This window comes from Canis aureus, chromosome 6 (genome assembly GCF_053574225.1).
Source record: "Canis aureus isolate CA01 chromosome 6, VMU_Caureus_v.1.0, whole genome shotgun sequence".
In the NCBI taxonomy this organism is placed as follows: Eukaryota; Metazoa; Chordata; class Mammalia; order Carnivora; family Canidae; genus Canis; species Canis aureus.
In genome coordinates, this window is record NC_135616.1 from 34,832,154 (window position 1) to 34,844,537 (window position 12,384).

The 12,384-nt window shown below is 46.0% G+C and overlaps 1 protein-coding gene across 8 annotated transcripts in view; it reads left to right on the forward strand.

Moving 5' to 3' along the window:
* SETBP1 (SET binding protein 1) overlaps positions 1-12,384 on the forward strand; it is a 359,759-nt gene that overhangs the window by 106,647 nt on the left and 240,728 nt on the right. For 2 of the 8 annotated variants that reach the window (XM_077900622.1, XM_077900623.1), the window contains exons 1-2: positions 7,392-7,619; positions 9,495-9,603. The exons of the other annotated variants lie outside the window; for them this stretch is intronic. The gene's annotated coding sequence lies outside the window, so the exon portion shown is untranslated. Of the gene's footprint in view, positions 1-7,391; positions 7,620-9,494; positions 9,604-12,384 lie in introns of those variants that run through there. 8 annotated transcript variants of the gene reach the window in all.

The following is a 12,384-nucleotide window of genomic DNA, read 5'->3' on the forward strand; positions in this document are numbered from 1 at the left end:
GTTTCTCTCTGTCTCTCTGTTTCTCTCTCCCTCCCTCTGCATTTAGTTTCTGGTGCTCCACAGGTTTGTGGAAGATGTTATTTTTAGCTTACAGGGTATCTGCAGCACAGGCTATGTCCCTCATGAAGAGAAAATAAGTCTCTAATTCTCAGGCATGTGGCAAGGGGTGACCTATTTGTAAATTATTGGCCATTTGATTGGTTTCTGAAACTTCTGTAACCCGGGCAGTTTTTGTTGGCAGGTAAATACCAAGATCACAGCACAGCCTGCCGAGTGTGAAGAGGGGAGCAGTAAACAGGAAGGGAAGTGGCCAAGGCACAGCACCTTTCTCTGAGGACACAGCTGTAACTCTTCTAGCTCTTCTTCCAAAATATCTACGATTGTAGTCATTATACTTGCATTTTTGTGAAACTCACTCTCTCTAGTGGCTCCAGCAGTTGTAAAAAAGGTGTTCTTAAGTAGGGTCTGGAGTGAGTTTTAGGGCTGCATTTGAGATGTGTTGAGAGACAGTTTTGTCTGATTGTCCTCGAGATTAATGAAGAGCTGGCTGGCGGCACTCTACAACAAGAGGCAGAAGCAGGACTAAAGCCTTGGCCTCCTCACACCCAGGCCGAAGCTGTAGGGGTTAGGAAGAGAAGAGGGCTGTCTGGGGCGCTTGGAAGGTACAGACTTTTGGGGAGGATCCTGGAGGCAGTGAGATGGGGGACACAGGCTAATGGGGTGAAGGCAAGGAGCCTTAGAGATGTTTCAGGGATCCTCTCATTTTATAGGAGATGTGGGAGCCCAGATGCCACGTGCTCTGGCGGTCACAGGTACTGAAATGGGATCCCAGTCCTCAAGAAGCCATTCTATCCCTCGCTCTTTCTGTCTGGCACACCACCTTGGTTTTTAAAGTCACCAATGGAAAGGATTTGCTGGTCTTCTTAGCTTAGTAAACCTCAGGCATTGTTTACAAGTAGACAGTGTTGAGGAGGGACATGACCTAGGATCCTGTTTCAGGTTCTTAAAGACACAAAACACTTCCTAGGATCCAAGATTTACCTGTCTTGAATCTTCTAGGTTTGTAAAACAAGGAAACACCGATGGACACAAGATCTCCTAACTGATGTGATAGGCAGGGCTCAGCTCTCATGGAAGATCATGGCTTTTCCAGATTTAGCAGAGGCCCTACCCTACTATATGCATATATGTATATATATATGTATATGCATATATATATATTTGTATATATATTTGTGTATATATATGTATATATGCATATAGTCCCATGCCACAGAAAATTCCTTAAGTGCAATACATCTAAGGAAGAGAGTGGTGTTGTATCAGGAGATGTTGCTGTGAGCAAATAAATCACTGCTTGCCATAGCAGTGAATCTTGTCACAGCCTCATCACTATTGTCCCGCTCATTTCTCCCTTCTTGGAACATCACAGCTTGCTGAAGTGCCACCACTCACTGTGATTGTTAAAGGAACATGTGTCGTTTCTTGGTCGGTCAGCCTCGGTTTCTTCTTGGAGCCCTGTGATGTCAGAGGTCCCTACAGCTCTGTCGTTCATGTGTGGCTCCTTAAGTACCCTTCAAACCAAGTTTTCCTCATGGCCTGGCCTGGCTTCCTTTTATTCACTACAGATTTTATTAGAGATAGAGTGTCAACAGTGGGATAATTTTAGAGAGGGTTTGTTGATTCACAGGGGCAGGGGAAATGGTTTCCCCTTTCTCGGTCTCAGTCTGCCCATCTGCAGGCTCTGGGGTTAGTGAAGTCATTTACTGGTTACCTCCAGGGATGGCACCACCTGATGAAAACCTGGGGAGCGATTTTGAAGTGGAAAAGGCTATAGATGGCAAGTCTATTTTAAAAGGCCTGAGAAGCAGGGGTGCCCGGGTGGCTCAGTTGGTGAAGCGTCTGCCTTCATCTCAGGTCATGATCCTGAGTCCTGGGATCGAGCCCTGCATTGGGCCCCCTGCTCAGTGGGGAGTCTTCTTCTCCCTCGCCTTCTGTGCTTGCTCTCTCACTCTTTCTCTCTCTCATTCTTTCACTCTCCCTCTCAAATAAATAAATAAAATCTTAAGAAAAATAAATAAAATGCCTGAGAAGAATACACTGCACCCACACATTTTGAAAGATTGAAATCATTGCTTAGAAAATCACCACATGCACACGTGGGTGCGCGCGCACACACACACACACACACACACACCCTTGCCTTGTTCAATAGAGTTCTCTGAACATAAATTCTTCTCTCCCAAATTGTTAGTAATGCAGCGTGATCACCAGCGTCTTTTAAGATAAGTGGAACACTTGTCCCTAACAACGAATGTCCCCAGACTGTGATTTTTAGTGAGACCTGTACTATGTTTTACAGTATTTTAGCTTTTGCTCTCTCAGGTTGCTAGTTCTTCCTTTTTACACTGTTTAATAAACGTAACCAGTTTTTTTCACCAAACCAACCTTCCAATTTGTGCTTCTCATTTACCAAGGATGGAAAACAACATAACCACGCTGGTAACAAACGTACTAAAAGTCCCAGAGCAAGCAGGTCCAGAGCCAAGACCTGAGTAGTCCCTCTACAGTGGGGTTCCCCTTCCACTGATTTCCCAATCCCATCCATTCCGGTGAACTCATTTATGGAGTATTCATAAAGTGAACATCAATATTTTACGGATTGAGATTCCCTCAGGATTGAGATTCCTCCCAGGGCCACAGAGGACGTGGGAGATCATTCTATATGCCGGAGTTAAGTACAGTTTCAGAGCTGAATAGGTTGATGATTGTCATGCTGGAGGAGACCTGGGGATAATCTAGACGAGGGGCTAGACCCCCTGACTGTGCAATTAGGATGCCCCGGGAGTTGGGATGCCAGTGCCTGTTTCCCACCTGAAGAGATTCTTCTCTGGGGTGGGTCTTGAAATCTGGATCTGTTAAAAGCTCTTCGTGTGATTCTAATTGCAGCAGGAGTTGAGAACCAGGCGTCTCTCAGCACAGATGAAGAAGAGAAGTCCCAGGGAGTGGAGGAGCAGGCGAGACAGCGTTGTCTCTGCCCGGAGTCGGCCAGCAGTCCTGCAGATGGCAGAGTGCTGTCCTGGTAGCCCTCTTTACGTGTAGTCTTTCCTGGTCTACACAGCTCTTACTCTTCAACTGTTCCCCAAGCGGCATGATTTCAGGATTTGGCCAACACTTACGCATTACACATACCCACCACACACACACACGCACGCACGCACGCACGCACGCACACACACACGCTGCTTTTATAAACTGTGGGATGTTCTACGGTGGCAAAATGATACTGAAAATCTCTTTCATTGCCTCTCTTTCTGCTCCCCCATTCTTTCCTTCTGGGTTTCCACCCCCCTTAAAGAGGGTTAAATGAGGCCTCAGGAATGCACTTGCTCAATACTGTTCCCTGAACTTGATCTGCCAGTGATGTATTAATTAGCTGGGGCAGTGCATCTTAACAGGTTACAGGCAGATCCTGGGGTGTGTTAATGCTTAACCAGAGATGCTCAGCCGTGGCCTCATTTGTGGCCTAAATGTAAAGAGAGACGTGGTTGACTTTATTTTATAGATGTTTTCTTATAAGTGTTGACATATTGGTTTCAATGCCATATGTCAGCATATTTGCTATGCGTTGTCTCACATATGTTTAGACTTTTGAATAATAGCGTATACTATATGTTAGAAGTCCCAAACCTCCATTTCTACATGACCATGTTTATGTTTTCTCACACGCATGTATAACTAACTGTATATGGTGTGACTTCCACTCTGCCATTATAGGTTTCAAATTGTCCTTCAAATCAATGAGTGAGATCCGTTTTGCATAATTGCAGAGCTGTGCTGGCCTGTTCCCTCTTACCCTGAGGAAACACCCCTGTCTCTGCCTGCCGTGTGCCCTGCTATGGGGCCTCCCTGTCCAGTCCAGGCCAAGCTGCAGATACAGACTTGCGATCTCCCAGTGTTCTTCTGGCAGGAGAAGCAGCTCTAGCTGGGCCCAACTCCCAGCTGCAAAACCAAGCCTTGTTCTTCCCTTGAACCCAGAACTCTGGGGGCTGGTGCTAATGGAACACAGGTGGGGACAAGTGTGCTACTCTCATGTGCCTTAGAGAGAGAACATGCACTAAGTTAGCACAGCAGCCAGGGTGCTTGTTTTTGTTGAGAACTCGGCGTATTTTACATGCAATTATATTTTTGCATTGGGCTCCCAATCTCAATTTCCCTTCGGTGTTCCACCTCCCTTGCTCCCATCTCAAATCAGTAGCCATACTCTTCCTGAGATCTTCCTAACTGTGAAAGGGTTGGATGGATGTGTCCCCTCCTGGGGTTGGTCTCCCATGAATACTTGCCCTGACATCTGAGCATTCACACCTGTATTTTTTTTTTAAAAACACATAGGACCCATATATGGACCAAAAAGCCAGGGATCTTTTTTCCAGGAAAAACATGCATAAGCACAAAGTGAGGTGTGCAATATCAAGTGATTCATGGACACTTTTAGGAGGCCCATTAACCACACAGTAAGAATCCTTTGGGGGCATAGATGGTATGTTATCCCCCAAGAAATAATGATGGTGAGATCATATTGACTTTTATGACATATTTTCTAGAGGGGAAAATGTAGCTCAAAATCATAAAACCCAAGGATCTCATGGATCGTATAATATAAGTCATTCATTTTACAGATGAGAAAATCGAGCCCAAAGAGAGGGATGGTGTCCACCTGGGACCACGTGATGGTGCATTACAGAAGTGGGACTGTACTGGGGTTCCTGTCCCAAGTTCACTTTTTCTATCTGACATAGTAAACTGCTTCCCGGTAAAGTGAAAGTTGACTTTTTGACTCCTTTTGGGATTCTTTATCACTCTGCCTGTGTAGGGAGATAGCCAGGAATTAAACTTATAGCCTGAGGTGCAAAGTCATTAAAAAAGAAAAGGCTAATCTAAAATATCACTTCCTCTTCCAGAGAAAAGGCATCATTTCTCAGGCATGGGGCTTTCAACAAAGGTACCTCCGGTCTTTGATGAGCTGCATGTTGGTGGGGACTGGGCAGCCTGAAACCCCACACCCAGGCCAAATTTAACAGGTTGCCCTGGGCACGCCTAGCTCTTCTCCAGGCATTCAGGAGACCAGAATAACTCATGCTTTATCTCCCATCCTGGGGCCTAAGACCTGAGCAAACACTCTCAGGAGATAAGTGTAATCTGCCCAAGGTCAACCTCAGACTCCCCTGAAGTCAGCTCACCTGCGCATCCTGCAGGGCCCTCTGCAGGGCGCTGAGGAGGTCTCTCTGAGGCCGTGCTCAGTCGCTGCCAGGTTTTGCCCTCCTCTGGGTCTTGGTCAGTCAACCCGTTGCATATGGGTCTTAGTTCGGGCTGCTACAATAAATTACCATCGCCTGGACATCTTAAAACAGCAGAAAAGTATTTCTCAGTTCTGGAGTCTGGAGGTCTGATGTCAGAGTGCCTGACGGGCCAGACCCTGGGAAGGCTCTCTTCTGGGGGGCAGACCACAGACCTCTCCTGTGTCCTCATGCAGTGGGATGGCAAGAGAGCTCTCTGAAGTCCCTTTTCTCAGGGCACTAATCTTATTCACAACGGCTCCACCCACATGACCTAATCACCTCCCCAAAGCCCTATCATCTCCTTTCCTCATCACATTGGGGGTTAGGACTCACGCGTATGAGTTGGCAGTGGGGGGAGGGTAATGCAAACATTTAGCCCACTGCAGGGTGCTCTTTGGACTTCACATACATAGCTGCCGTTTTGCTGGGCACTGTGGACAAGGTCTGGGCTTCCAATAAGCAGTGATGTATTCAAGAGATAAAACTGACACTCGGGATTTTTATAAACATGATCATTAACATCTTCTATCTTTTAAAATGGCAAAATTTGTTCACCATGCTTATTTAAACGCTTAAATAATCCAGTGTGAATAAAAGGCCTAAGACCTCTTGTGTGAAACTTAGTAGGTGTGAGGGAAGGCAGGGCGTGGCAGGCCTTTGCACAGCTGGTTCCCTCTTCCTGGGATTCCCCTGCTCCGTCCACTGACCCCCCTGCTCATGTCCCTCTCAGACTCGCCTAGAGGTGATGTCAGCTTATACCTGCTTCCCAGAGAAGCCAATCCTGACTGTCATCCTTCAGCCACCTCAGATGACAGAAATGCAGGTGCTCATAAAAACACATCCCTGAGTTCCCCAGACTCCTATTGGTTGTACTCTGACACTCCTTGCAGTGGTGCATCTCTGCCCCCGCTGTGAGCCGGGTGTAGGGACAGCAGCTGTGGTATCTAGGAGTCATAGCCCAGGGGAATCAGGATCACCCCAGACTTGAAATGGGAGGGTACTAGTTTCCAGAATGGGGGGCTGTTGGGGAAGGCGAGCAAGCTAGAGAAGCAGCCTGTACTGGGGGAATGCTTGGCAAGAGCCAGGGCCTTTGGTCAAGGGGCACAGCAGGGAGGAGGCCGGGAGAATAATATGCCTGACCTCCTTCACCTCCCTTCCTACATCTCCTGCTGATACCCCTCCTTGGCAGAAGCCTGAGGGCAAAGGAGCATGAATGTACAGCATCCTGGCAGACAGCAAGGTTTGGGGAGATGTGGAGCAGACCCCGAGAGGCATGTGCAAGATGGCTGGCTCTGTCTTCTTTCCTTGCAGCTCCTGTGTAGGTCAGTACCTTGCAGACCACAGACAGCTGCACACAACTGACTAATCATTCTCCACCACAGTTAATATTTACTCTGCTTTGGCCACCAGAACCTTAGGACGCAGATGTGTCAGGTCCAGGGGACATGCTCCAGCGCCAGGGAAATGGTTAAGGCTATGGCTGGCCTCTGTCAGTGGCTCCCCAGCCTGAGGAAAGTGGGTTTCTGTTTGATGCCAGGAGATCCTGAGGTTTAATCATTCACCGTGTCATGCCTGCTACTGTCTTGGTCCAACATAAAAAAAGAGCATGCTAAGGAAGTCATTTCCTTTTGATGTTTGGGGAAAGTGATGCACTGCTGTTTCATTTACATTTTGTTTTGAGGCCAGGGAGTTCTTGAATGGTAGCAATGGGAAAGCAGTGGGGTCCTGCTTACAATTCTGCAAGAATTTCCGTACCTGTTCTCTGAGTGGATCTTTATAGCAACCCTAGTGGTGGGATAGGCATCAATCAGACCATCAAAATGTAAATAAACAATTTCAAACCCGATGAGGACTGTGAAACAAAGGTGCTATGAAGTTCTAAAAGGCTAGGGGAGGTTCTGTGTCAAGACCCTGAGAGGGAGCGAGGGTGGCGTAGGCAGTGCTGAGGAGCTGGGAGGTCAGAGTACAGAGGATGTAACATCACATGTGTCACAATGACAGGATGAAGTAAGATGCAGTTAGCCAATGGGAAGGGGTGTGACTAGAAAGGGAGGGGGCACCTGCACCTGCCATTAGCAGGGTGAAGGTATTCACCTGCCACTGATTGCAAAGGGTTGTTTCTAGAACCTCAATGGAGAAGGGACAGAAGGGCGCCAGAAATAACTTAGGAGGCTATTGCGGTAGTTTGGGTGAGGGATAGGGGTGGGAGATTAGATGACAAGCATCACACGCAGGTGTTCAAAAGCTGCTTTGGAGGCAGAAGAAAAGGACTTCTTGCAGGTAGATGACTGCATTTCGGGGTTCATCCAGCTGAAGTATGATGTGAGCCCTGTCACTGCATATGCTCTGTAGGAGACTGGATTTTGTTACCACTCAGGCGTGTGTGTGCATATGTGTGTATACATGTGTGTACTTGAGTTTCTCAATGCTGGGATCCTGCATGTTCAAATGGTCCTGAAGGTCTGAATATCTTCTATTTTTTTTTATACCAAATATTAGGCTTGTTTATTGAGCTCACCATCTAAAAAGAATGAGGTGTGGAAAGGGGATAATTTAACACATACTTTTTTTTTTAAATAGATTTTTGGTCTTTTATTCAGTTTACACAGAATCCAAAAGGAGCATTTCCCACAGCATGGTTGTTAAACTGTTACCTTTCCAGGCAGACATGCATATAAAAGTCATTAATGTATTTATGGGGACCATCTGGCCATTGGAAATGATCCATTTCATACCCTAAAGAGATGGAGATGATCCATTTCATACTGTTCTCTTGGCCCTTCAGTCCAGTCCAGGTTAAAGGAATTAGACAGCTAGTAGGTGACTTCTGGTTACAGTGAGTTCCTTAACCCACCTGGCATTTGCCTCCTCACTTGCGCTGCTTGACCAGGCAGGAATGATTGGCGTGCACCGTCCCCCTGGGAAGGTTCAGACCAAGGCAGGTACTTCCATCATTTTCCCCATCAATGTCACCGGCCCTGTATTTGTTTCTGCAGCAAAGCACATCATTCTTCCAAGGACCCAGACTTACTCTCAGCTAGTTTCTGTTTACCTTTCCTAGTCGTGTTCCACGGAAGAGGGACATTTAGCTTCTGGTTTGTAGATAAGGATGCTGCTTCTTGGCAAAAATCTTTGCACACATGGCTTTTGTTCCAGGCATTCATGATGGAGAATCTACTGATACTTGTCAAGGCACAGGTTTGGGAATTTAGCTTTGCAGAGGTGTCCTGACTGTGCACAACTGGAGAATAAGGAACATCTTTGCTGATTTGTTTTTTCTCCCAACTGGAATGCTCTGTCTTCTCTGCTTATCAATATTCTACTCATTCTTCAGGAAAGGGGTCTCCTCCTCTGCAAACCCTTCATGGTTCCCCAAATTCCAACTGCCTCTTCTTCCCTCGGCATTTATCTCGAACCCATTCATCTACTCCCTGCGCCCCCTTGTGTGATTGCCGTTATGCGCAAATCAAACTGAATCTCCTCGAGAGGAAAGGGAATAGCTACGTGTGATTTTGTCCCATACAATCTTACCAGGATGCCCTGCCCAGAACAATGATTCATAATTACTTAGTTTTCAGGTCAAGCACTGTTGACTTCCCAAACTCTTCCCAGACTTAGCACTTCTCCTGTGTGGTGCCAGGATTTTCATTTCTTGGCCATAAGGTATATAGGTTGGTAACCTACCAACCGTCCAGTGGCCAAGCTTTTTTTTTTTTTTTTTCTTCAGTAGAAGTTGCTCATGTTCCTCCAGCATCAGAGAAAGTCTATAGGTATTTCGATGGGTCAGCTAGGTCTGGGTGTGCTTAAGTAGTTACCAGCTTATTTTACCAAAGCACAGAGCCCTGTGAGGAGTCGAAATAAAGACAAGACTAGAAGATGAGGGAAGTTCTCAGGAGAGAATGTACCATAAAAGATAAAGGGACAGGGGCACCCGGGTGGCTCTGCGGTTGAGCGTCTGCCTCTAGCTCAGGGCATGATCCCGAGGTCCTGGGATCAAGTCCCACATCGGGCTTCCTGCATGGAGCCTGCTTCTCCCTCTGCCTGTGTCTTTGCCCCTCTCTCTCTGTGTCTCTCATGAATGAATGAATGAATGAATAAATAAATAAATAAATAATCTTAAAAAAATAAAGATAAAGGAACACAATTTGTTTGCAGGGGTCAAGGGTCAGTGGCATCATTAGGAACCAGGAGTAATGACTCTGGTCTTCTGAAAGTGCTGTCCTGTTACAAGCAGCCCATCAAACTGCATTAACAGTCATATCGGGTATGTTCAAAATGCTGCCTTCTTGTAAATAAACATAGCGGAGTTATGTAGCTGTGAAGGCCCAGGCCCTTGGCATGGCTCTTCCAGGGTAAGTAGTAAAATCTCTCCTCAGGCCTGCGTGGCAGCTGCCCTAATGGAGCACTAGAGACTTGAGTTACCCTGGAACTAAATATAGCCGGTGCTTGCATGTGACAGCCAGGGTGGAATGTACTCCTCAAGGCTGCCGACTTCTTAGACCACGTCTCCACGGGGGCCACTTCCAGACTCATGCCCTCCTTTCCCTCCTCTGTCCACCTCTCTATCTTTCCTTCTTCCCTCTGGTGACTTCCCAATTCCTGCCCCTCTTGCTTTCCCCCATAGGGAACACAAAGAGTGGGGCAGCTTTTTCCTGACTCTTACATGCCCCTTATGTTTCCTTCTGGTCTGTTCTTCTTCACCTCTTCTGCTCTATCCTTGTTCTCATTCTTTACATTCCTGTATTTTTCTCCAGAACTCCTTCATTTTATCCATGTCTAAATAGAGCAATCCATTAAAAGAAGCCTCCTTACATCCTAGGTATGATTTACTGTTTTCAGGGAGAAAACCCTTCACAGATTTAGACAGTTATTCATTTTTTCCTTAAGTCGTGATGTCTTCTCACGGTTTATTGGAAATGACAGAGAAGAATGTGGAAAAATGGTGTCGTGTTATTGGAACAATTTTTTTCCTCCTTTTCCTTTGACACGCACTACTTTTTTGGCTAATCAGTTTCTCTGGAAAAGAGAAGAGATAAAATCTGGGATAAGTAGATTGTCTTCAGCCATTCATATCTCTTGGCAAACCACTTTCTCAAATACGCACCATTCTGAAGAAATAGGGACACTTGAAACAAGAAATGGGGCCAAGCTGGTACAGAATCGAATGGCTAAGCCTCATATGCCTTAAGTGAAGGATGTAATGTGCACATGTTCATGTGAGTCTAGGAAGCAGCATGTTGTGGGTAAGAAAGCAGAGAATAAATAAGTTGGCTTGGGCCACCAGATGCTACCAAAATGTTCTAGGTTCCTGCATCATGAGGTATTATATGCTGCTTCAAATCTGGTGTACTTCATTTCAAGCAGCAGATATTTTCCTGAAGAGATGTATAAAGTGAATTTTTGTTCATTGAATTGCAGAGTCAGGGGAGAGCCTGAGAAAAGACATGCTGGCAGACCATTACATGTAAAATGGGGTAAGACAGCTGCTTAAAAGCAGTCCTGTGGCTAACTTATTTTGTGAGGACTGTTTTTTGTTTCTGGGATTTTCCCTCCTTTTGATGAGCACCTTAAAAAAACTTAATGTTTTCACTAATGAATCTCCAAATATTTTTGTAAGTCTCATGGTCTGTGAGAGAACCTGCATGGTGAGGAAAGCAAAAGCCCGTGAGTGTGACTCAGCTTGCCCCAAGCACAGAAACACAGAACTTGAGTTTTAGAAGGGACCTTGGAGACCATGGAATTCAATCTTTTTTGTAAGTGAAGACACCGAGCTAAACCTGGAATGGTGATCTCTGACTTAGCCTCAGCCACTCCCCCCTCAGTGGAGTACTATTATGGAATGTTCTCATGTGGCCCAGCCTGAGCTTCTCCAGGCCTTGCAACTTATCAATTTGCATGACTTGCTTTTCCTGGGAAGACGTAGTGAGACATAACTAAAGATCGGATATCCCCTTGGTGAGCATTTGACACAAGACTCCCCTTCAATCCTGGCCTCCCTTGGACATGCTGTGTGTGCTTTAACCCCTGGGCGCTGTCACTCCCTCCCCCCATAAAGATCTCAGCTGTTTAAAGTCCCCACACTCTGCCCAAAGACCCGAAGTTTGAGGACAACCAATGTAAGACATTTCCTCTCTCCAGAAATCTTAACGTATGGAATGATGTTGAACATCAAAATCCCTCAAGACCTCAAGAAGTGAAATAATAGATTAATAGAAGTGTTTTCAGCATACTGAAAGTTGGCATCAGTAACTTGGATGGAGAACCTGCTCTTTGCCTCTCAAACCACGTACCCGGGGCTTTGTGTGTCTAACAGCTGCCAGATATTTGTGGGTATGGATGTGGGTCCATGTATATGAGTGTGTGTGTGCTCATGTGTGTGAGCATCCTGCTCCTCTCCTACTGGTTCTTCCATTTCTTATTCAGATCCCCTCCTCCTTTCGGAGTCATCTTAGCCTTTTCAAGAGGTGCCTCTGGCCTAAACATCTCCTTTCAACTTTTATTCTGTTTTGTTATCCTTATACCTTTTATTCATTTGCATGCCCTGTTGAACTGTTCTGTCTTCATGTTGAACATTTGGGCATTTACTTTTTCTTCTAAGATTGCCTGTTCCTTGGAGGTATAAGCTGTCCTCCTTCTGGATTTCCCCACAGTCTCAGCAAGGCCTTGCGCACAGCTCTGAGATTGTCGGGTAGACCATCTTGGGAGTACAAAAGGAAATGGACTGGCCTGATTTGTTCATTCAATAAATAAGTTAAATGAACACCCACTCTACTTGCCAAGGTCAACCAGATAAAGCACTGATAGGGCTGGGAGGAGAACCAGCTCATGCAGCCTTACCCCTCTACACTACAATTCATATATCTGAACTAGCTGTCCAAGCAGAAGGCTGGCAGGTCCTCCACACTTGTCCAGAGAATGTAATGGACAGTCTTGAAATCATGCCTCAAACTTTCCTTTCTTCTTTGCCCCTGTTACACACTTCTGGATATTTCCATGACTCTAATGTATCATGTCTTTCCACACATATAAATGCATGCAGAATGTC